Below are 22,792 nucleotides of genomic sequence, written 5' to 3'. Positions count from 1 at the left end.
ACCATTTCCTTGGCTCTCTTGTAGAGTGTATCCATTGTTTTCAGTGCCATCATGTCCTTGAGGAGCAGATTCAATGTATGAGCAGCACAGCCAATGGGTGTGATGTGAGGGTAGGACTCCTCCACTTTAGATAAAGCAGCCTTCATGTTCACAGCATTGTCTGTCACCAGTGCAAATACATTCTGTGGTCCAAGGTCATTGATACCTGCCTTCAGCTCATCTGCAATGTAGAGACCGGTGTGTCTGTTGTCCCTTGTGTCTGTGCTCTTGTAGAATACTGGTTGAGGGATGGAGATGATGTAGTTAATTATTCCTTGCCCACGAACATTTGACCACCCATCAGAGATGCTTGCAATACAGTCTTTCTCTATGATTTACTTGACCTTCACTTGAACTCTGTTGAACTCTGCATCCAGCAAATGAGTAGATAAGCATGTCGGGTTGGAGGGGTGTATGCTGGGCAAAGAACGTTCTGTTACGCTCGTCGTACGAACTGGAAATATACTCAGACCAACGTGCGGCATGATTTGGGTTCCACATATTTAATAAAGGAAACTCACAAAAACAATAAACAGCAAACAAAACGTGAAGCTCAAGCAGTGCTCACAGGCAACTACGCAGAAACAAGATCCCACAAAACACAGTGGGGAAATGGCTGCCTAAATATGATCCCCAATCAGAGACAACGATAAACAGCTGCCTTTTATTGGGAACCATACCAGGCCAACATAGAAATAAATGCACTAGATCACCCACCCTAGTCACACACCGACCTAACCAAAATAGAGAATAAAAAGGCTCTCTATGGTCAGGGCGTGACACATTCAGAAATCTCTTCCAATACACATTGGCTGTGAGCATCAGAGGTGAACCAGTTGCATACACAGCTCGAGCAAGACATTCATCAGCATTTCCCTGACTACGTTTCTCCATTGAGTCAAAAAAACTTCTGATCATTTCACCTCAAATAGAAGTAGAGGGACTTTTGTCAGAGGTTGCTTATTGTGAGTGCTGAGGGAACTTTATGCACTTGGCCAGATGATTCTTTGTTGCATTCCTCACATAGGATTTGGCACAGTATATGCAAATGTACACAGCTTTTCCTTCTACATTAGCTGCAGTGAAATGTCTCCACACATCAGATAGTGCCCTGATAATCCTGTAAAGATTAGAAAAGAATGAGTTTTAAAAAAAACTAATACAATTTCATGTACAGATAAATAGTTAAGCAGTTAAACAACTATTAAACAACTCCTTTGTAAGATACATGTTTTAAAAACAAATGTTTTTAACACTCCTTAGTTAGCAGGCTCAAGCAAGCTAAAACCCACATGGTAGCTAAAACTAACTAGCAGAAATGGTTAACAAGTTAGAAATTATTTACTAGTTAACAAAAAATCATGTATGTTATATAAAAATATATTCACCCAACCCAGTATTGTAATCAAAACTTACCAGAAAGCATGTAGTCCTTGGCTCAGACAGTGTAGTAGTGTGGGCTCAATAGCATCTCATTAGTGTGCAAGATCTTGAGAATCAGCTGTACATGTGATGGAATAATGCACTGTGCATGCAGAGGGTTGCAATTCCATTGAATTGGGGATAGTGAAACCAAAATATTCCGCAAGACCTAGAATTGCCTTATGTGTAAACACACCAAGACATTAGTGAAGAGGGATCGACAAAACCTATTCCCCCTCAGGAGACTGAAAAGATTTGCATGGGTCCTCAGATCCTCAAAAGGTTCTACAGCTGCACCATCGAGAGCATCCTGACTGGTTGCATCACTGGCTGGTATAGCAACTGCTCGGCCTCCAACTGCAAGGCACTACAGAGGGTAGTGCGTATGGCCCAGTACATCACTGGGGACTAGCTTCCTGCTATCCAGGACCTCTATACTTGGCGGTGTCAGAGGAAGGCCCTAAAAATTGTTGAAGACTCCAACCACCCTAGTCAGAGACTGTTCTCTCTGCTACCGCATGGCAAGCGGTACCGGAGTGCCAAGTCTAGGTACAAAAGGCTCCTTAACAGCTTCTTCCCCTAAGCCATAAGACTCCTGAACAGCTAATCAAATGGCTACCCAGACTATTTGCATTGCCTTCCCCCCTCTTTTACGCTGCTGCTACTCTCTGTTAATTATCTATCACTTAACTCTACCTAGCATGTACATATTATTTCAATTACCTCAACTAACCGGTGCCCCCACAATTGTCTCTGTACTGGTACCCCCTGTATATAGTCTCCACATTGACTCTGTACCGTATACCCTTGTATATAGTCTCCACATTGACTCTGTACCGGTACCCCCTGTATATGTCTCCACATTGACTCTGTACCGGTACCCTTGTATATAGTCTCCACATTGACTCTGTACCGGTACCCCTGTATATAGTCTCCACATTGACTCTGTACGGTACCCCCTGTATATAGTCTCCACATTGACTCTGTACCGGTACCCCTGTATATAGTCTCCACATTGACTCTGTACCGGTACCCCTTGTATATAGTCTCCACATTGACTCTGTACCGGTACCCCCTGTATATAGTCTCCACATTGACTCTGTACCGGTACCCCCTGTATATAGTCTCCACATTGACTCTGTACCGGTACCCCTGTATATAGTCTCCACATTGACTCTGTACCGGTACCCCTGTATATAGCCTCCACATTGACTCTGTACCGGTACCCCTGTATATAGTCTCCACATGACTCTGTACCGGTACCCCCTCTGTATATAGTCTCCACATTGACTCTGTACGGTACCCCCTGTATATAGCCTCCACATTGACTCTGTACCGGTACCCCTGTATATAGTCTCCACATTGACTCTGTACCGGTACCCCTGTATATAGTCTCCACATTGACTCTGTACCGGTACCCCCTGTATATAGTCTCCACATTGACTCTGTACGGTACCCCTGTATATAGTCTCCACATTGACTCTGTACCGGTACCCCTGTATATAGTCTCCACATTGACTCTGTACCGGTACCCTGTAATAGATCCCCACATTGACTCTGTACCGGTACCCCCTGTATATAGTCTCCACATTGACTCTGTACCGGTACCCCCTGTATATAGCCTCCACATGACTCTGTACCGGTACCCCTGTATATAGCCTCCACATTGACTCTGTACCGGTACCCCTGTATATAGCCTCCACATTGACTCTGTACCGGTACCCTGTATATAGCTCCACATTGACTCTGTACCGGTACCCCCTGTATATAGCCTCCACATTGACTCTGTACCGGTACCCCCTGTATATAGTCTCCACATTGACTCTGTACCGGTACCCCCTGTATATAGTCTCCACATTGACTCTGTACCGGTACCCCTGTATATAGTCTCCACATTGACTCTGTACGGTACCCCCTGTATATAGTCTCCACATTGACTCTGTACCGTAATACCCTGTATATAGTCTCCACATTGACTCTGTACGGTACCCCTGTATATAGTCTCCACATTGACTCTGTACCGGTACCCCCTGTATATAGCCTCCACATTGACTCTGTACCGGTACCCCCTGTATATAGTCTCCACATTGACTCTGTACCGGTACCCCCTGTATATAGCATCCACATTGACTCTGTACGGTACCCCCTGTATATAGTCTCCACATTGACTCTGTACCGGTACCCCCTGTATATAGCCTCCACATTGACTCTGTACCGGTACCCCTGTATATAGTCTCCACATTGACTCTGTACGGTACCCCCTGTATATAGTCTCCACAACTCTGTACCGGTACCCCCTGTATATAGTCTCCACATTGACTCTGTACCGGTACCCCTGTATATAGCCTCCACATTGACTCTGTACCAGTACCCCTGTATATAGCCTCCACATTGACTCTGTACCGTACCCCTGTATATAGTTCCACATTGACTCTGTACCGGTACCCCTGTATATAGTGTCCCCATGACTCTGTACCGGTACCCCCTGTATATAGTCTCCACATTGACTCTGTACCGGCACCCCCTGTATATAGCCTCCACATTGACTCTGTACCGGTACCCCTGTATATAGTCTCCACTTGACTATGTACCGGTACCCCTGTATAAGTCTCCAAATGACTCTGTACCGGTACCCCCTTATATAGTCTCCACATTGACTCTGTACCGTACCCCTGTATATAGCCTCCACATTGACTCTGTATCGGTACCCCCTGTATATAGCCTCCACATTGACTCTGTACCGGTACCCCTGTATATAGTCTCCACATTGAATCTGTACCGTTACCCCCTGTATATAGTCTCCACATTGACCTCTGTACCGGTACCCCCTGTATATAGTCTCCACATTGACTCTGTACCGGTACCCCCTGTATATAGTCTCCCATTGACTCTGTACCGGTACCCCCTGTATATAGCCTCCACATTGACTCTGTACCGGTACCCCCTGTATATAGTCTGCACATTGACTCTGTACCGGACCCCCTGTATATAGTCTCACATTGACTCTGTACCGGTACCCCCTGTTTATAGTCTCCACATTGGACTCTGTACCGGTACCCCCTGTATATAGTCTCCACATTGACTCGTACCGGTTACCCCCGTATATAGTCTCCACATTGACTCTGTACCGGTACCCCCTGTTGTATATAGTATCCACATTGACTCTGTACCGGTACCCCCTTGTATATAGTCTCCACATTGACTCTGTACCGTAATACCCTGTATATAGCTCCACATTGACTCTGTACCGGTTACCCCCTGTATATAGTCTCCACATTGACTCTGTACCGGTACCCCCTGTATATAGTCTCCACATTGACTCTGTACCGTAATACCCTGTATATAGCCTCCACATTGACTCTGTACCGGTACCCCCTGTATATAGTCTCCACATGACTCGGTACCGGTACCCCTGTATATAGCCTCCACATTGACTCGTACCCGTTACCCCCTTGTATATAGTCTCCACATTGACTCTGTACCGGTACCCCCTGTATATAGCCTTCCACATTGACTCTGTACCGTACCCCTCTGTATATAGTCTCCACATTGACTCTGTACCGGTACCCCCTGTATATAGCCTCCACATGACTCTGTACCGGTACCCCTGTATATAGTCTCCACATTGACTCTGTACCGGTACCCCCCTGTATATAGTCTCCACATTAACTCTGTACCGGTACCCCCTGTATATAGTCTCCACATTGACTCTGTACCGGTACCCCCTGTATATAGCCTCCACATTGACTCTGTACCAGTACCCCCTGTATATAGCCCTCCACGTTGACTCTGTACCGGTACCCCCTGTATATAGTCTCCACATTGACTCTGTACCGGTACCCCCTGTATATAGTCTCCACATTGACTCTGTACCGGTACCCCTGTATATAGTCTCCACATGACTCTGTACCGGTACCCCCTGTATATAGTCTCCACATTGACTCTGTACCGGTACCCCCTGTATATAGTCTCCACATTGACTACGGTACCGGGTACCCCCTGTATATAGTCTCCACATTGACTCGGTACCGGTACCCCCCTGTATATAGTCTCCACATTGACTCGTACCGGTACCCCCTGTATATAGCCTCCACATTGACTCTGTACCGGTACCCCCTGTATATAGTCTCCGCATTGACTCTCTACCGGTACCCCCTGTATATAGCCTCCACATTGACTCTGTACCGGTACCCCCTGTATATAGCCTCCACATTGACTCTGTACCAGTACCCCCTGTATATTGTCTCCACATTGACTCTGTACCGGTACCCCCTGTATTTCGCCCCTCTATTTACTGCTGCTCTTTAATTATTTGTTTTTCTCTTACTTTTTGTGTGTATTTTCTTAAAACTGCATTGTTGGTTAAGGACTTATAAGTCAGCATTTCACTGTAAGGTCTACTACAACCCACCTGTTGTAGTCAGCATTTCACTGTAAGGTCTATTACACCCACCTGTTGTATTCAGCATTTCACTGTAAGGTCTACTACACCCACCTGTTGTATTCAGCATTTCACTGTAAGGTCTACTACACCCACCTGTTGTATTCAGCATTTCACTGTAAGGTCTACTACACCCACCTGTTGTATTCAGCATTTCACTGTAAGGTCTACTACACCCACCTGTTGTATTCAGCATTTCACTGTAAGGTCTACTACACCCACCTGTTGTATTCAGCATTTCACTGTAAGGTCTACTACACCCACCTGTTGTATTCAGCATTTCACTGTAAGGTCTACTACACCCACCTGTTGTATTCAGCATTTCACTGTAAGGTCTACTACACCCACCTGTTGTATTCAGCATTTCACTGTAAGGTCTACTACACCCACCTGTTGTATTCAGCATTTCACTGTAAGGTCTACTACACCACCTGTTGTATTCAGCATTTCACTGTAAGGTCTACTACACCTGTTGTATTCAGCATTTCACTGTAAGGTCTACTACACCTGTTGTATTCAGCATTTCACTGTAAGGTCTACTACACCCCACCTGTTGTATTCAGCATTTCACTGTAAGGTCTACTACACCCACCTGTTGTATTCAGCATTTCACTGTAAGGTCTACTACACCCACCTGTTGTATTCAGCATTTCACTGTAAGGTCTACTACACCTGTTGTATTCAGCATTTCACTGTAAGGTCTACAACCTGTTGTATTCAGCATTCACTGTAAGGTCTACTACACCTGTTGTATTCAGCATTTCACTGTAAGGTCTACTACACCTTTGACAAACACTTGTTTTATTTGATTTGACCCGTAGGACAGAAGCCTATCTCCTGTTTCTGCAGTGTGAGGCAGCTTGATGTACCAGTACACAGGACACATGTGTCCTATATATAAATATATATGTTGAACAGTATGTTATATCTTTAGAACCTATGGTAATTGAACATATAGTAAATGTCCTTCCTATGATACCTAATGAAGGCCTAAAGATTGATTGTGACTTGGGGAGACACACCGTCAGCGTCCCAAATGGCACCCTATTCCTTATATAGTGCACTACTTCTGACCAGGGTGGCATAGGGCTCTGGTTAAAAGTAGTGCACTATATAGTGAATAGAGTGCCATTTGAGACACAGGTCTTCAGTACCATTGCGACTTGGGGAGACAGACCGTGACATTCGTCGATAGAATTCTATGAACTCTAAGCCCTCTATCAATTCTCTCTCTCCCGCTCTCTATTTCTGTCCTCTCTCTTCCCCTCTCTCCTTCCTCTCTCTCTGTCCTCTCTCTCTTCCTCTCTCTTTTCCTCTCTCTATCTTCCCCCCTAACTCTCTCTCTCTTCCTCTCTCTCTCCCGCTCTCTATTTCTGTCCTCTCTCCTTCTCTCTTCCTCTCCCTCTTCTTCCTCTCTCTCCGTCCTCTCTCTCCCCTCTCTCTCTTCCTCTCTCTTTCCCTCTCTCTATCTCCCCCCCTAACTCTCTCTCTCCCTCCTCAGTGATGGGGTCACCTCTGGTCTACCAGACTTCAGCCTCTTCTTCTCTACCATATGCAGTGCATCATAATCCATTTCATGAATGGCTTTTCATTCCTCCATCTGTCTGTTTCTCCTTGGCCCTGTACTATAGACACTGCACCAGTGGCCTCCAACAGGAGAGTAGCTCGCCAATCAATTCTGAAAGTGCATGTCTTTTTTATGTGTTCCATTGCAAACTGTCAGAAACATAAAGCTCCCGGGGCTACTATCCAATCAAAAGGTCACATCGACATTATCCCGCCCTGGTTAGTCACTGTTGGCTTAAAAATCCAAACGTAACACAACACCTGCCAATTAATTTCCAGCAATATTGCCCCTGTCTGTCTGTTTGGTTCACGCGTTTGTCTATCAGTGTGTATGTAGCCAGTTAGCGATGCTAATGATAACCGGCGTCCCCAAAAACCTTCTCAATTAAATGTACACTGCAAAGTAGGCTTACCTGACAGAACTACAGTATATCATAAATATTTGTTTCAATTGGGTGGCCAATGTTTTGCAAACTCTGCCATGATATGTTCTGCTGCCATAGGCCTAACAGCAGAAACTCGAGCAACACATTCCTCACTTGCAATTAAGGGGGAAATACACTCAAAAATCGAAGTATGTCTTTCTCCAGACCTTAAAAGCACTGACATGGACTCTGAACATCCATTTTCGCTGTTTCTCTATCAATAATTGTAATATTGACAGTAAAAAAAACTGAGAAAAATAAATAAAACAGGAAAAATAAAATTGAGAAAACAGGAAAATACAAAATATATTTTTTATTTTATGCCAAATACTGTTAATTAACATTAGTTTTATTACCAGGTGTATTGACAAGAAAACATATCTTGTCCACCAAGGACCTGGGGAGGAGGTGTAGGGTAGAATGGGCCTATTTGAAAGCTATATAAAAAAAAGCTCTCATGCTAGAAAAGGTTGGAGACCCCTGTACTATACACATACACTCCTGTTTCCTCTCTCCACCTCTCCTCCTCTATCTATCTCCAACACCAACACTAGACTATGTTGCGTATATACAGTTTTTTTCATCTAAGTTTCCATAAGTCCTTTTCTCCCTCTCTTTGTGTGTTGCTATGGAAACAGTCTCTCCACCGCTGCACCCCCCCCCCCCCACCCCCCTCTCTCTTCAGCCTCTGGTTAGATGGTTGCTATAGAAACATTCTTATTTTATTTAAAAAAGAGCACAATAATATTATCTTTGCCTCCCTCCCTCCCTCTTTCTTTCTTTCTTTCTTTCTTTCTTTCCACCCCACATCTCTGCCTCTATCCTCAGTATACACGCTCTTTTTATTGTTCACCCAGTCTGTCCGCGTTTGTTCGTACATTCATTCCTACGTCAGTCACATGCAATATCTCAAACAGCACTGGCCCGGATTTTGATGAAACTTGGGTGAATAACGCGTCTTGCCATAGAAAACATTTACAAAATTACACTGATTGGCCCATGACGGTAGCCTACAGTAATTAACTGAATGTTGTTAGTCACACGCAATATTTAAATCGCCACTATCGGGGGGCTGCATGATTCGTGGGGGACGACAGGTTTATCGTTACCTTGTTTTATTTGGCTCTCACCCCTGCCTTGTTAGAAAACACAATTACTCATATTATGTAGAACATTCACACACCCACACACACGCACATATAGACACGCACACACACACACACACACACACACACACACACACACACACACACACACACACACACACACACACACACACACACACACACACACACACACACACACACACACACACACACACACACACACACACACACACACACACACACACACACACTGCCTGAGGTGTAAAGCCCCCCTAATCCCCTCCACTAGAACAATGACACCCAAATCTCCTACAGGGACATCATCACCCAAATCACCCAAATCACCAGTTAATTTACCAAGGCTGCATCCCATAGGAACTATATAGGGGACGCACGCCAAGAGAATGATGTTGATGATGCTACCACCCTCTCCGCTAGACCGCTACCCCACTCCTCTACCCTATTCTGCTACTCCACTACCTTACTCCTCTACTCCACTCCTCTATTCTATTCCGCTACTCCACTACCATACTCCGCTACCCCACTCCTCTATCCTATTCCGCTACTCCTCTACCCCACTCCTCTATCCTATTCCGCTACTCCTCTACCCCACTCCTTTATCCTATTCCGCTAATCCTCTACCCCACTCCTCTACCCTATTCCGCTACTCCACTACCTTACTCCGCTACCCCACTCCTCTACCCTATTCCGCTACTCCACTACCTTACTCCGCTACCCCACTCCTCTACCCTATTCCGCTACTCCACTACCTTACTCCTCTACCCCACTCCTCTATCCTATTTCGCTACTCCTCTACCCCACTCCTCTACCCCACTCCTCTATCCTATTCTGCTACTCCACTACCCCACTCCTCTACCCCACTCCACTATGCTATTCCGCTACTCCACTACCTTACTCCGCTACCCCACTCCTCTACCCTATTCCGCTACTCCACTACCTTACTCCGCTACCCCACTCCTCTACCCTATTCCGCTACTCCACTACCTTACTCCTCTACCCCACTCCTCTATCCTATTCCGCTACTCCTCTACCCCACTCCTCTATCCTATTCCGCTACTCCTCTACCCCACTCCTTTATCCTATTCCGCTAATCCTCTACCCCACTCCTCTACCCTATTCCGCTACTCCACTACCTTACTCCGCTACCCCACTCCTCTATCCTATTCCGCTACTCCACTACCCCACTCCTCTACCCCACTCCACTATGCTATTCCGCTACTCCACTACCTTACTCCGCTACCCCACTCCTCTACCCTATTCCGCTACTCCACTACCTTACTCCGCTACCCCACTCCTCTACCCTATTCCGCTACTCCACTACCTTACTCCTCTACCCCACTCCTCTATCCTATTCCGCTACTCCTCTACCCCACTCCTCTATCCTATTCCGCTACTCCACTACCCCACTCCTCTACCCCACTCCACTATGCTATTCCGCTACTCCTCTACCCCACTCCTCTATCCTATTCCGCTACTCCACTACCTTACTCCTCTACCCCACTCCAGTACCCTACTTCTCTACCCCACTCCTCTATCCTATTCCGCTACTCCACTACCTTACTCCTCTACCTCACTCCTCTACCCTATTCCGCTACCCCACTCCTCTACCCTATTCCGCTACTCCGCTACCCCCTCTCCTCTACCCTATTCCGCTACTCCACTACCTTACTCCTCTACCCTATTCCGCTACTCCTCTACCCCACTCCTCTACCCTATTCCGCTACTCCACTAACTTACTCCTCTACCCTATTCCGCTACTCCGCTACCCCACTCCTTTACCCTATTCCGCTACTCCGCTACCCCACTCTGCTACCTTACGCCTCTACCCCACTCTGCTACCTTACTCCTCTACCCCACTCCGCTACCTTACTCCTCTACCCTACTCCTCTACCCCACTCCACTACCTTACTCCTCTACCCCACTCCTTTACCCCACTCCTCTACCCCACTCCTTTACCCCTCTCCACTACCTTACTCCTCTACCCTACTCCGCTACCCCACTCCTCTACCCCACTCCTTTACCCCTCTTCACTACCTTACTCCTCTACCCCACTCCACTACCTTACTCCTCTACCCCACTCCGCTACCTTACTCCTCTACCTCACTCCTCTACCGTACTCCACTACCTTACTCCTCAACAACACTCCTCTACCTTACTCCTCTACCTTACTCCTCTACCCCACTCCTCTACCCCACTCCTCTACCCCACTCCTTTACCCCTCTCCACTACCTTACTCCTCTACCCCACTCCGCTACCCCACTCCTCTACCCCACTCCTTTACCCCTCTCCACTACCTTACTCCTCTACCCCACTCCACTACCATACTTCTCTACCCCACTCCGCTACCTTACTCCTCTACCCCACTCCGCTACCTTACTCCTCTACCTCACTCCTCTACCTTACTCCACTACCTTACTCCTCTACCCCACCCCTCTACCTTACTCCTCTACCTTACTCCTCTACCCCACTCCTCTACCTTACTCCTCTACCCCACTCCTCTACCCCACTCCACTACCTTACTCCTCTACCCCACTCCTCTACCCCCACTCCTCTACCTTCCTCCTCTACCTTACTCCTCTACCTTACTCCTCTACCCCATTCCGCTACCTTACTCCTCTACCCCCAATCCGCTACCTTACTCCTCTACATTACTCCGCTACCTTACTCCTCTACCCCACTCCACTACCTTACTCCTCTACCCCATTCCGCTACCTTACTCCTCTACCCCACTCCTCTATCCTATTCCGCTACTCCTCTACCCCACTCCTTTATCCTATTCCGCTAATCCTCTACCCCACTCCTCTACCCTATTCCGCTACTCCACTACCTTACTCCGCTACCCCACTCCTCTACCCTATTCCGCTACTCCACTACCTTACTCCGCTACCCCACTCCTCTACCCTATTCCGCTACTCCACTACCTTACTCCTCTACCCCACTCCTCTATCCTATTCCGCTACTCCTCTACCCCACTCCTCTACCCCACTCCTCTATCCTATTCCGCTACTACTGCCTGAGGTGTAAAGCCACCCTAATCCCCTCCACTAGAACAATGACACCCAAATCTCCTACAGGGACATCATCACCCAAATCACCCAAATCACCAGTTAATTTACCAAGGCTGCATCCCATAGGAACTATATAGGGGACGCACGCCAAGAGAATGATGTTGATGATGCTACCACCCTCTCCGCTAGACCGCTACCCCACTCCTCTACCCTATTCTGCTACTCCACTACCTTACTCCTCTACCCCACTCCTCTATCCTATTCCGCTACTCCACTACCATACTCCGCTACCCCACTCCTCTATCCTATTCCGCTACTCCTCTACCCCACTCCTCTATCCTATTCCGCTACTCCTCTACCCCACTCCTTTATCCTATTCCGCTAATCCTCTACCCCACTCCTCTACCCTATTCCGCTACTCCACTACCTTACTCCGCTACCCCACTCCTCTACCCTATTCCGCTACTCCACTACCTTACTCCGCTACCCCACTCCTCTACCCTATTCCGCTACTCCACTACCTTACTCCTCTACCCCACTCCTCTATCCTATTTCGCTACTCCTCTACCCCACTCCTCTACCCCACTCCTCTATCCTATTCTGCTACTCCACTACCCCACTCCTCTACCCCACTCCACTATGCTATTCCGCTACTCCACTACCTTACTCCGCTACCCCACTCCTCTACCCTATTCCGCTACTCCACTACCTTACTCCGCTACCCCACTCCTCTACCCTATTCCGCTACTCCACTACCTTACTCCTCTACCCCACTCCTCTATCCTATTCCGCTACTCCTCTACCCCACTCCTCTATCCTATTCCGCTACTCCTCTACCCCACTCCTTTATCCTATTCCGCTAATCCTCTACCCCACTCCTCTACCCTATTCCACTACTCCACTACCTTACTCCGCTACCCCACTCCTCTACCCTATTCCGCTACTCCACTACCTTACTCCGCTACCCCACTCCTCTACCCTATTCCGCTACTCCACTACCTTACTCCTCTACCCCACTCCTCTATCCTATTTCGCTACTCCTCTACCCCACTCCTCTACCCCACTCCTCTATCCTATTCCGCTACTCCACTACCCCACTCCTCTACCCCACTCCACTATGCTATTCCGCTACTTCCACTACCTTACTCCGCTACCCCACTCCTCTACCCTATTCCGCTACTCCACTACCTTACTCCGCTACCCCACTCCTCTACCCTATTCCGCTACTCCACTACCTTACTCCTCTACCCCACTCCTCTATCCTATTCCGCTACTCCTCTACCCCACTCCTCTATCCTATTCCGCTACTCCACTACCCCACTCCTCTACCCCACTCCACTATGCTATTCCGCTACTCCTCTACCCCACTCCTCTATCCTATTCCGCTACTCCACTACCTTACTCCTCTACCCCACTCCAGTACCCTACTTCTCTACCCCACTCCTCTATCCTATTCCGCTACTCCACTACCTTACTCCTCTACCTCACTCCTCTACCCTATTCCGCTACCCCACTCCTCTACCCTATTCCGCTACTCCGCTACCCCACTCCTCTACCCTATTCCGCTACTCCACTACCTTACTCCTGTACCCTATTCCGCTACTCCTCTACCCCACTCCTCTACCCTATTCCGCTACTCCACTACCTTACTCCTCTACCCTATTCCGCTACTCCGCTACCCCACTCCTTTACCCTATTCCGCTACTCCGCTACCCCACTCTGCTACCTTACGCCTCTACCCCACTCTGCTACCTTACTCCTCTACCCCACTCCGCTACCTTACTCCTCTACCCTACTCCTCTACCCCACTCCACTACCTTACTCCTCTACCCCACTCCTTTACCCCACTCCTCTACCCCACTCCTCTACCCCACTCCTTTACCCCTCTCCACTACCTTACTCCTCTACCCCTACTCCGCTACCCCACTCCTCTACCCCACTCCTTTACCCCTCTTCACTACCTTACTCCTCTACCCCACTCCACTACCTTACTCCTCTACCCCACTCCGCTACCTTACTCCTCTACCTCACTCCTCTACCGTACTCCACTACCTTACTCCTCAACAACACTCCTCTACCTTACTCCTCTACCTTACTCCTCTACCCCACTCCTCTACCCCACTCCTCTACCCCACTCCTTTACCCCTCTCCACTACCTTACTCCTCTACCCCACTCCGCTACCCCACTCCTCTACCCCACTCCTTTACCCCTCTCCACTACCTTACTCCTCTACCCCACTCCACTACCATACTTCTCTACCCCACTCCGCTACCTTACTCCTCTACCCCACTCCGCTACCTTACTCCTCTACCTCACTCCTCTACCTTACTCCACTACCTTACTCCTCTACCCCACCCCTCTACCTTACTCCTCTACCTTACTCCTCTACCCCACTCCTCTACCTTACTCCTCTACCCCACTCCTCTACCCCACTCCACTACCTTACTCCTCTACCCCACTCCTCTACCCCACTCCTCTACCTTCCTCCTCTACCTTACTCCTCTACCTTACTCCTCTACCCCATTCCGCTACCTTACTCCTCTACCCCCAATCCGCTACCTTACTCCTCTACATTACTCCGCTACCTTACTCCTCTACCCCACTCCACTACCTTACTCCTCTACCCCATTCCGCTACCTTACTCCTCTACCCCACTCCTCTATCCTATTCCGCTACTCCTCTACCCCACTCCTTTATCCTATTCCGCTAATCCTCTACCCCACTCCTCTACCCTATTCCGCTACTCCACTACCTTACTCCGCTACCCCACTCCTCTACCCTATTCCGCTACTCCACTACCTTACTCCGCTACCCCACTCCTCTACCCTATTCCGCTACTCCACTACCTTACTCCTCTACCCCACTCCTCTATCCTATTCCGCTACTCCTCTACCCCACTCCTCTACCCCACTCCTCTATCCTATTCCGCTACTCCACTACCCCACTCCTCTACCCCACTCCACTATGCTATTCCGCTACTCCACTACCTTACTCCGCTACCCCACTCCTCTACCCTATTCCGCTACTCCACTACCTTACTCCGCTACCCCACTCCTCTACCCTATTCCGCTACTCCACTACCTTACTCCTCTACCCCACTCCTCTATCCTATTCCGCTACTCCACTACCCCACTCCTCTACCCCACTCCACTATGCTATTCCGCTACTCCTCTACCCCACTCCTCTATCCTATTCCGCTACTCCACTACCTTACTCCTCTACCCCACTCCAGTACCCTACTTCTCTACCCCACTCCTCTATCCTATTCCGCTACTCCACTACCTTACTCCTCTACCTCACTCCTCTACCCTATTCCGCTACTCCGCTACCCCACTCCTCTACCCTATTCCGCTACTCCGCTACCCCACTCCTCTACCCTATTCCGCTACTCCACTACCTTAATCCTCTACCCTATTCCGCTACTCCTCTACCCCACTCCTCTACCCTATTCCGCTACTCCACTACCTTACTCCTCTACCGTATTCCGCTACTCCGCTACCCCACTCCTTTACCCTATTCCGCTACTCCGCTACCCCACTCTGCTACCTTACGCCTCTACCCCACTCTGCTACCTTACTCCTCTACCCCACTCCGCTACCTTACTCCTCTACCCTACTCCTCTACCCCACTCCACTACCTTACTCCTCTACCCCACTCCTTTACCCCACTCCTCTACCCCACTCCTTTACCCCTCTCCACTACCTTACTCCTCTACCCTACTCCGCTACCCCACTCCTCTACCCCACTCCTTTACCCCTCTTCACTACCTTACTCCTCTACCCCACTCCACTACCTTACTCCTCTACCCCACTCCGCTACCTTACTCCTCTACCTCACTCCTCTACCGTACTCCACTACCTTACTCCTCAACCCCACTCCGCTACCTTACTCCACTACCTTACTCCTCTACCCCACCCCTCTACCTTACTCCTCTACCTTACTCCTCTACCCCACTCCTCTACCTTACTCCTCTACCCCACTCCTCTACCCCACTCCACTACCTTACTCCTCTACCCCACTCCTCTACCCCACTCCTCTACCTTCCTCCGCTACCTTACTCCTCTACCTTACTCCTCTACCCCACTCTGCTACCTTACTCCTCTACCCCACTCCACTCCCCCACTTCTCTACCCCTCTCCTTTACCCCACTCCACTACCTTACTCCTCTACCCCTCTCCGCTACCTTACTCCTCTACCTTACTCCTCTACCCCACTCCGCTACCCTGATTCCCGGGATCTCCCATACTTCAAATGTATGCATGGATGATTGTAAAGGCGCCCACATACTAGGTTCTGTTTGCTCCTAGCAGAACTTGGCTAGCTCAAGCAAATGTCTGTGGCTCACATACTCCCTTAAAAGACATTTGCTTGAAAAAAAAGAAAAGGGTCAATATGACTGTTTTCCCTCTTGGTAACAACATAGCCAGCATTTAAACTCAGCAAAAAAGAAACGTCCTCTCACTGTCAACTGAGTTTATTTTCAACAAACTTGACATGTGTAAATATTTGTATGAACATAACAAGATTGAACAACTGAGACGTAAACTGAACAAGTTCCACAGACATGTGACAAACAGAAATTGAATAATGTGTCTCTGAACAAAGGAGGGGTCAAAATCAAAAGTAACAGTCAGTATCTGGTGTGGCCACCAGCTGAATTAAGTATTAAGCCAGGATGAGCTTTAATCGGTGACATCACTCGCTCTGAGACCTTGAAGTAGTTGTTCCTTTTGCTCGGCTTTTGTGGAGCGATGGGTAACGACGCTTTGTGGGAGGCAGTTGTTGATGTGTGCAGAGGGGTCCCTGGTTCGAAGCTGAACTGTTACATGAGCACTGATGGAGGGATTGTGCGTTCCTGGTGTAACTCGGGCAGTTGTTGTTGCCATCCTGTACCTGTCCAGCAGGTGTGATGTTCGGATGTACCGATCCTGTGTATGTGTTGTTACACGTGGTCTGCCACTGCGAGGACGATCAGCTGTCCGCCATGTCTTCCTGTAGCTCTGTCTTAGGCGTCTCACAGTACGAACATTGCAATTTATTGCCCTGGCCACATCTACAGTCCTCATGCCTCCTTGCAGCATGCTAAGGCATGTTCACACAAATGAGCAGGGACCCTGGGCATCTTTCTTTTGGTGTTTTTGAGAGTCAGTAGAAAGGCCTCTTTAGTGTCCTACGTTTTCTTAACTGTGACCTTAATTGCCTACTGTCTGTAATCTGTTTGTGTCTTAACGACCATTCCACAGGTGTATGTTCATTAATTGTTTATGGTTCATTGAACAAGCATGGGAAATAGTGTTTAAACCCTTTACAATGAAGATCTGTGAAGTTATTTAGATTTTTACTAATTATCTTCGAAAGACAGGGTCCTGAAAAAGGGACGTTTCTTTTTTTGCTGAGTTTACTTCCATAAAATAGTCCAAATCAATCTAAGATAAATCAGGGAAATGTGCAACTGTAACTAATGTCATTGAATGACAACAATCACTTCATTGAAGAATCCTGTCCTTTGTTACCACTCCTACTAAGAATAGTACTGTTGATCAATCACCGATGAACTACGAATTGTATGAACAGCTCCACCAAAGAAAAATGGAGAACACCAAAACAAACAAAAACGTCACAGAATTGTGTCATAATATATCACAATTGCCTCAATCTGGACTGGTTATTTTGTGTGATGGAACGAAGTGGCTCAAATGGCACTCTATTCCCTAATATGGTGCACTGGGCTCATAGTGCTCTGTTCAAAAGTAGTGCCTTATAAAGGGAAAAGGTGCCATTTGGTGGCCGGTGTAATTGGTGGACTGTCGATGTGCCATGACAGTCCTATCACAGACCTATCACAAAGCCTGCCCTGAACAGACAAACACCACCATAGACAAATATGCATAGGCTGGAATTTAGATGTAAACACATTATTGATATTTTATGTTGTCATTTATCAATATGGAGTCATACATTAGTGAAGCTATTGTTAGAAGAATCTTTGAATGGATTTCAAGTGTCAAAAAACGCCAGGTGAGCGTCATTGAATTGTTTTTCTCACAGACAACAAAGAGACAGAGGGGGGAGAGAGACAGAGCGAAGGGAAGATAGAGAGATTTAGAAACTACCTCAACATCCTTCTCATCACGTGCCATACTTGCTCTTTAGTCCTTTTTGTTGACATATACCCTCCAATGCTGATTGGTTTTGATGTCTGAATCTCTTTGAAAGAATTCCCTCAACAGGAGAGAAGAGACTGGGTAACTGGAGACTGGATTCTCCCTCTCTCCTAAAAAGAAGTGGCTGATCTCTCCAACCTCTATCAAACACACCCACCACAAAAGAAAGAATGCATCCCAAATGGCACCCTATTCCCTATCTAGTGCACACTTTTCACCAGGGCCAACAGGGGTGTCAAAAGAGTATAATTTGGGGACAAAACCAAAGCCATTTTAAGGGTAGGGTCTGGGTCTAATACTCATTCATGCATCCATGTCATCCATATCAAGAGGTGTAGTATTAGATTTGATTAGATTATATAAGATGATTTATTTGAATGGCTAGACATTTTTTTCTAAGCCATCACATGCTCTGTCTGGATTTGGACACCCACCTGCCCTGAAGCTTATGTCGTTCTCTAGTCACCTAAATTACTAGTCAATCTATAATAGTGGGTTCCCAATGCCATTTTTTATTATTATCTCTCTCTCTCCAGTTTCCAACCTCTCTCCATGTCAGGGCCATGTCTCTCTGCCCCCTTTCCCTCTCAAAGTATCTCTAATTCAGCATGGCAGAATGGGGGAGATTGATGTGTGTCACTCGTAATTCCCCAACAGGCCCCGTCAAATACGCAAACATCCTCACTTTTCACTCCCACATTGGTTCTCAACAACATATCCCAAAATATTTTAAAAAAACCTTTATTCAACTAGGCAAGTCAGTTAAGAGCAAATTCTTATTTATAATGACAGCCTAGGAACAGTGGGTTAATTGCCTTTTTGGGGAGCAGAATGACAGATTTTTACCTTGTCACCACGGGGATTCAAACTAGTAACCTTACGGTTATTGGCCTAACGCTCTAACCACTAGGCTACCTGCCCCCCCGAAAGTCAGTTAAGAACAAATTCTTATTTGACAATGACGGCCTACCCGGACGACGCTGGACCAATTGTGCGCCGCTCGCTGAGACTCACAATCACGGCCGGTTGTGATACAGCCTGGAATCGATCCAGAGTGTCTGTAGTGACGCCTCTAGCACCGAGATGCAGTACCTTAGACCGCTGCGCCACTCGAGAGTCCCGTTTGGAATGTGGCCAGTGGACATTTCTAGACTGTTGTTCTGAAAAACATTGTGTATTATATCAAGGGTTTTCATAAATGTAAGTGTTGTTAATGGAGTACTTTACTAACGACTGCTTCCTGTCATGAAGATAATAGACTAGTTACGCAGGTGCACAGAAGAACTATAGGGCTCTGGTCAAATGTAGTGCATTATGTTAGGGAATAGGGTGCCATTTGGCATGCGACAATGACCATTTGACATTAGGGATTGAATTCACCAAACTACTTCTGGTGATCATGAATTACTTCAATATGAGATAGAAGCAAACACGACACTGACCAAAGCTGCAGGACATGTCTAGTTCTGTCTCTCTCTTTCTCTGTCAAAAATCTGCCTCTTTTCTGTGTCTAGTTCTGTCTCTCTCTTTCTCTGTCAAAATTCTGCCTCTTTTCTATGTCTAGTTCTGTCTCTCTCTTTCTCTGTCAAAATTCTGCCTCTTTTCTGTGTCTAGTTCTTTCTCTCTCTTTCTCTGTCAAGAATCTGCCTCTTTTCTGTGTCTAGTTCTGTCTCTCTCTTTCTCTGTCAAGAATCTGCCTCTTTTCTGTGTCTAGTTCTGTCTCTCTCTTTCTCTGTCAAGCCTACCTTCCCTTCCTCTTAAGGTAGCAGAGCTGTAAAACGGTAAAAAAAAGAAGCCTACTCTGTCTTACAAGGAGGTTTGTCAACAGTGTATGTGATGGGTATGGCTATTGGTAATGGCGTCATAACTGAATGAAGCTGTATGAATGGCTGATGTAATACATGTATTATACTGCTGTTGTATCAGCACAGAACATGACTGGCGCCAGGACTCTCAGGTGCAGAGCCAGGTATGCCGTGTGCTCCAGCACACAGGAGTGAGATCTCCTCAGCAACCGGCGATGAGCAGCGCGCGTAGCTGCTCCACGTGAAAACCAACGGCACAGGCACGAGAGAACAATTGTCCATAATCAAACAGGTCCCCTTTCTTCCGCTAACGGAACCGATCCTCACGCACAACAATTAATCAAAGCCTTATTTGGAGCAGCTATCACGTACAATAACGTTTCGATAGACACGAAATAGTGTTGGACAAAGTGGACAGAGATGATCAATCAATCCCTGTGAGGCGGTAAAATCATAATAGCTATCAGTTTTTACATGTTTACCTTATATGTGAAGGTAAAATAGGCTATTTGCCTACATTCCGCGTACCTTCTTTAGACAAGCGAATGCACCTCCCCTCGGTTCTCTGTCTGAGATCTGTGCTAAATAATCACGCGCACTGGCACACGATCAGCACGAGACTACCTACATGCAACTCAATATAACCTACTTTAAAATGTGTAGAAATTATAATGGACCTACATTTACACAGTTTATTGACTGTGTCCAGCTCGCTAATAATCACCGAAATGAAAGAGATAGTCAGAACCATCGAAAATTCCAAAAACGATGGATAGAGGACATTTGTTTGCTCATTTTGACGGCAAGAAATATTACCAATTTTCAGTTCTGCACCCTGCAATGAGTGACACCCCTGCACTAGAGAGATACATAGTTGTCTTGGTTGTTGATATTGATCTGGTTGGTGACTGTTATGTTCTAGTCGAGCTGGAGTTTCCCTGTTTTCCCTTGTTCTGTTCATTCAGCCATTCTCTCATCAATGTTTCTCTCTCTCTCTGGCACAACATGCGCAGTGAGTGAATTATATTATGTGTGTAGGACTATCACATTTCTCCCGTGATAAAGGACTATAGCCTAGTGTTATAAACTAGACGTTAGTTGTGTGAATGATTTCGGTTGATGCAATACAAAGGTCATATCAGACCAATAACCTACATGCAGCTGCTGTCTGTCTCGGTTCTCTCTCTCTCTCTGAGCGCCTGATAGGGGCTGCACGAACAATCGTTTTAAGTGTGGAAATATGAACCAAATGTCACTAGGCTGTATGGTCTGCATTTTAATGCTCAGGTTCTTTCAACATGTTTTCCGGGAGACCACGAATAATGCCTCCGTTCCCATCAAAACCTTCAGCTCAATAATCCTATTCCAGTATTCATTCTGCACAAACTCGTGAAAAACTTCAAACCTATAGTCTAAAACGTGGAATGTGATACACACATAGTATTCAGTGGAGGTAGGATACGGAAAGAATGATGAGGTATTGATACATACAAACTTTTACTATTTTGCTCCAACTGGAAATAACCAGAATGTATAAACATCCACGCAGATGACCATATCACCGGGGTTCAGTTTTCCTCACCTTTGTTAAAACTGATACCCAAAGTTATTATCCACAACAACATCAGCATGATTCAGCCGAGTGCATTCGAATTCCTCCCCTCGTCAAGGTCCGTTAGACTTCTGCTCTGTGGAGACACCATCAATTCCCCTAGAAATAGCCTAGTTTACGCGTCAATAACGGAAATAATTAGCAATCTTTTGGTTGATTGTCAATTGCAGCGGTTTGTTTCTTCTCCGGTCCGTGTCCCTCCTTGGCTTTTACTTGTTTTGTGCTTCAAATCTATCCCCATTTTTTTCTGATTTCCTTTCCTTCGTTCTCAGTCTCTTTTCTCTGGCTGCGTGCACAGCCGTACACACATTAAAGAGTGAATTCCTTTCTCTTCTTCTCGCTGCCTCTCTCTACAGAATCACCACAGAACGTACCCAAAGCCTAGACTAGGCTTCTCCAAATCACATCTTTTTACTCCGCAAACGGATAAGTGTGCTCTATGACTGCAGGAGGCGACATGGGGAACTGCACCCTTGTGCACACCATCAGTTATTCTCTTACATGAAAGTCCTTTGTTGCGCCGTGCCTCTCTACCAGTTAATCATTGTCTGTTTGCCGTCAGTGATACCTGCCTCATAGACCTATGTGCTTTTCACCGTGTAATGTAGTGCTGCGTAGTAAAATATGACATGTAGACCTAACAGGGATGAGGTTATAACATTACTAAAAAGGAACTATAATCAGTACAGTTTACATTCTTAAAAACAGCTTACATTTTGGATTACTGCTTCTAATAGCAAGACGTGGGTTGCAAGTGTCTGCCTCAAACACATGAAAATGGCAGATTTAAAATGTTTAAAAATGTGTGCTGAGCCACACTGCTACTTTCAGTGGTAATGGAAGCTTTTCCATCTGTTCTGATTTATTTTGAAATCTCCAAAACTGCTTTTTTCCTTTTCACAGAAACTTTTTTTTCTCCAAAAATGCCAGACCTCCACATACTGAGAACTGAATCCTCCCACATACTGAGAACTGAATCCTCCCACATACTGAGAACTGAATCCTCCCACATACTGAGAACTGAATCCTCCCACATACTGAGAACTGAATCCTCCCACATACTGAGAACTGAATCCTCCCACATACTGAGAACTGAATCCTCCCACATACTGAGAACTGAATCCTCCCACATACTGAGAACTGAATCCTCCCACATACTGAGAACTGAATCCTCCCACATAC

At 46.8% G+C, this 22,792-nt stretch overlaps 1 pseudogene; it reads right to left on the bottom strand.

The window, feature by feature from the left end:
• LOC109874779 (kin of IRRE-like protein 1) overlaps positions 1-22,031 on the bottom strand; it is a 70,908-nt pseudogene extending 48,877 nt beyond the window's left edge.
• Between the last annotated feature and the right edge of the window lie 761 nt (positions 22,032-22,792).

Source organism: Oncorhynchus kisutch, linkage group LG30 (assembly GCF_002021735.2).
Source record: "Oncorhynchus kisutch isolate 150728-3 linkage group LG30, Okis_V2, whole genome shotgun sequence".
NCBI classification, from domain to species: domain Eukaryota; kingdom Metazoa; phylum Chordata; class Actinopteri; order Salmoniformes; family Salmonidae; genus Oncorhynchus; species Oncorhynchus kisutch.
The sequence above is the reverse complement of the archived record's forward strand: the minus strand, read 5'-3'. Positions and strand labels throughout refer to the sequence as shown.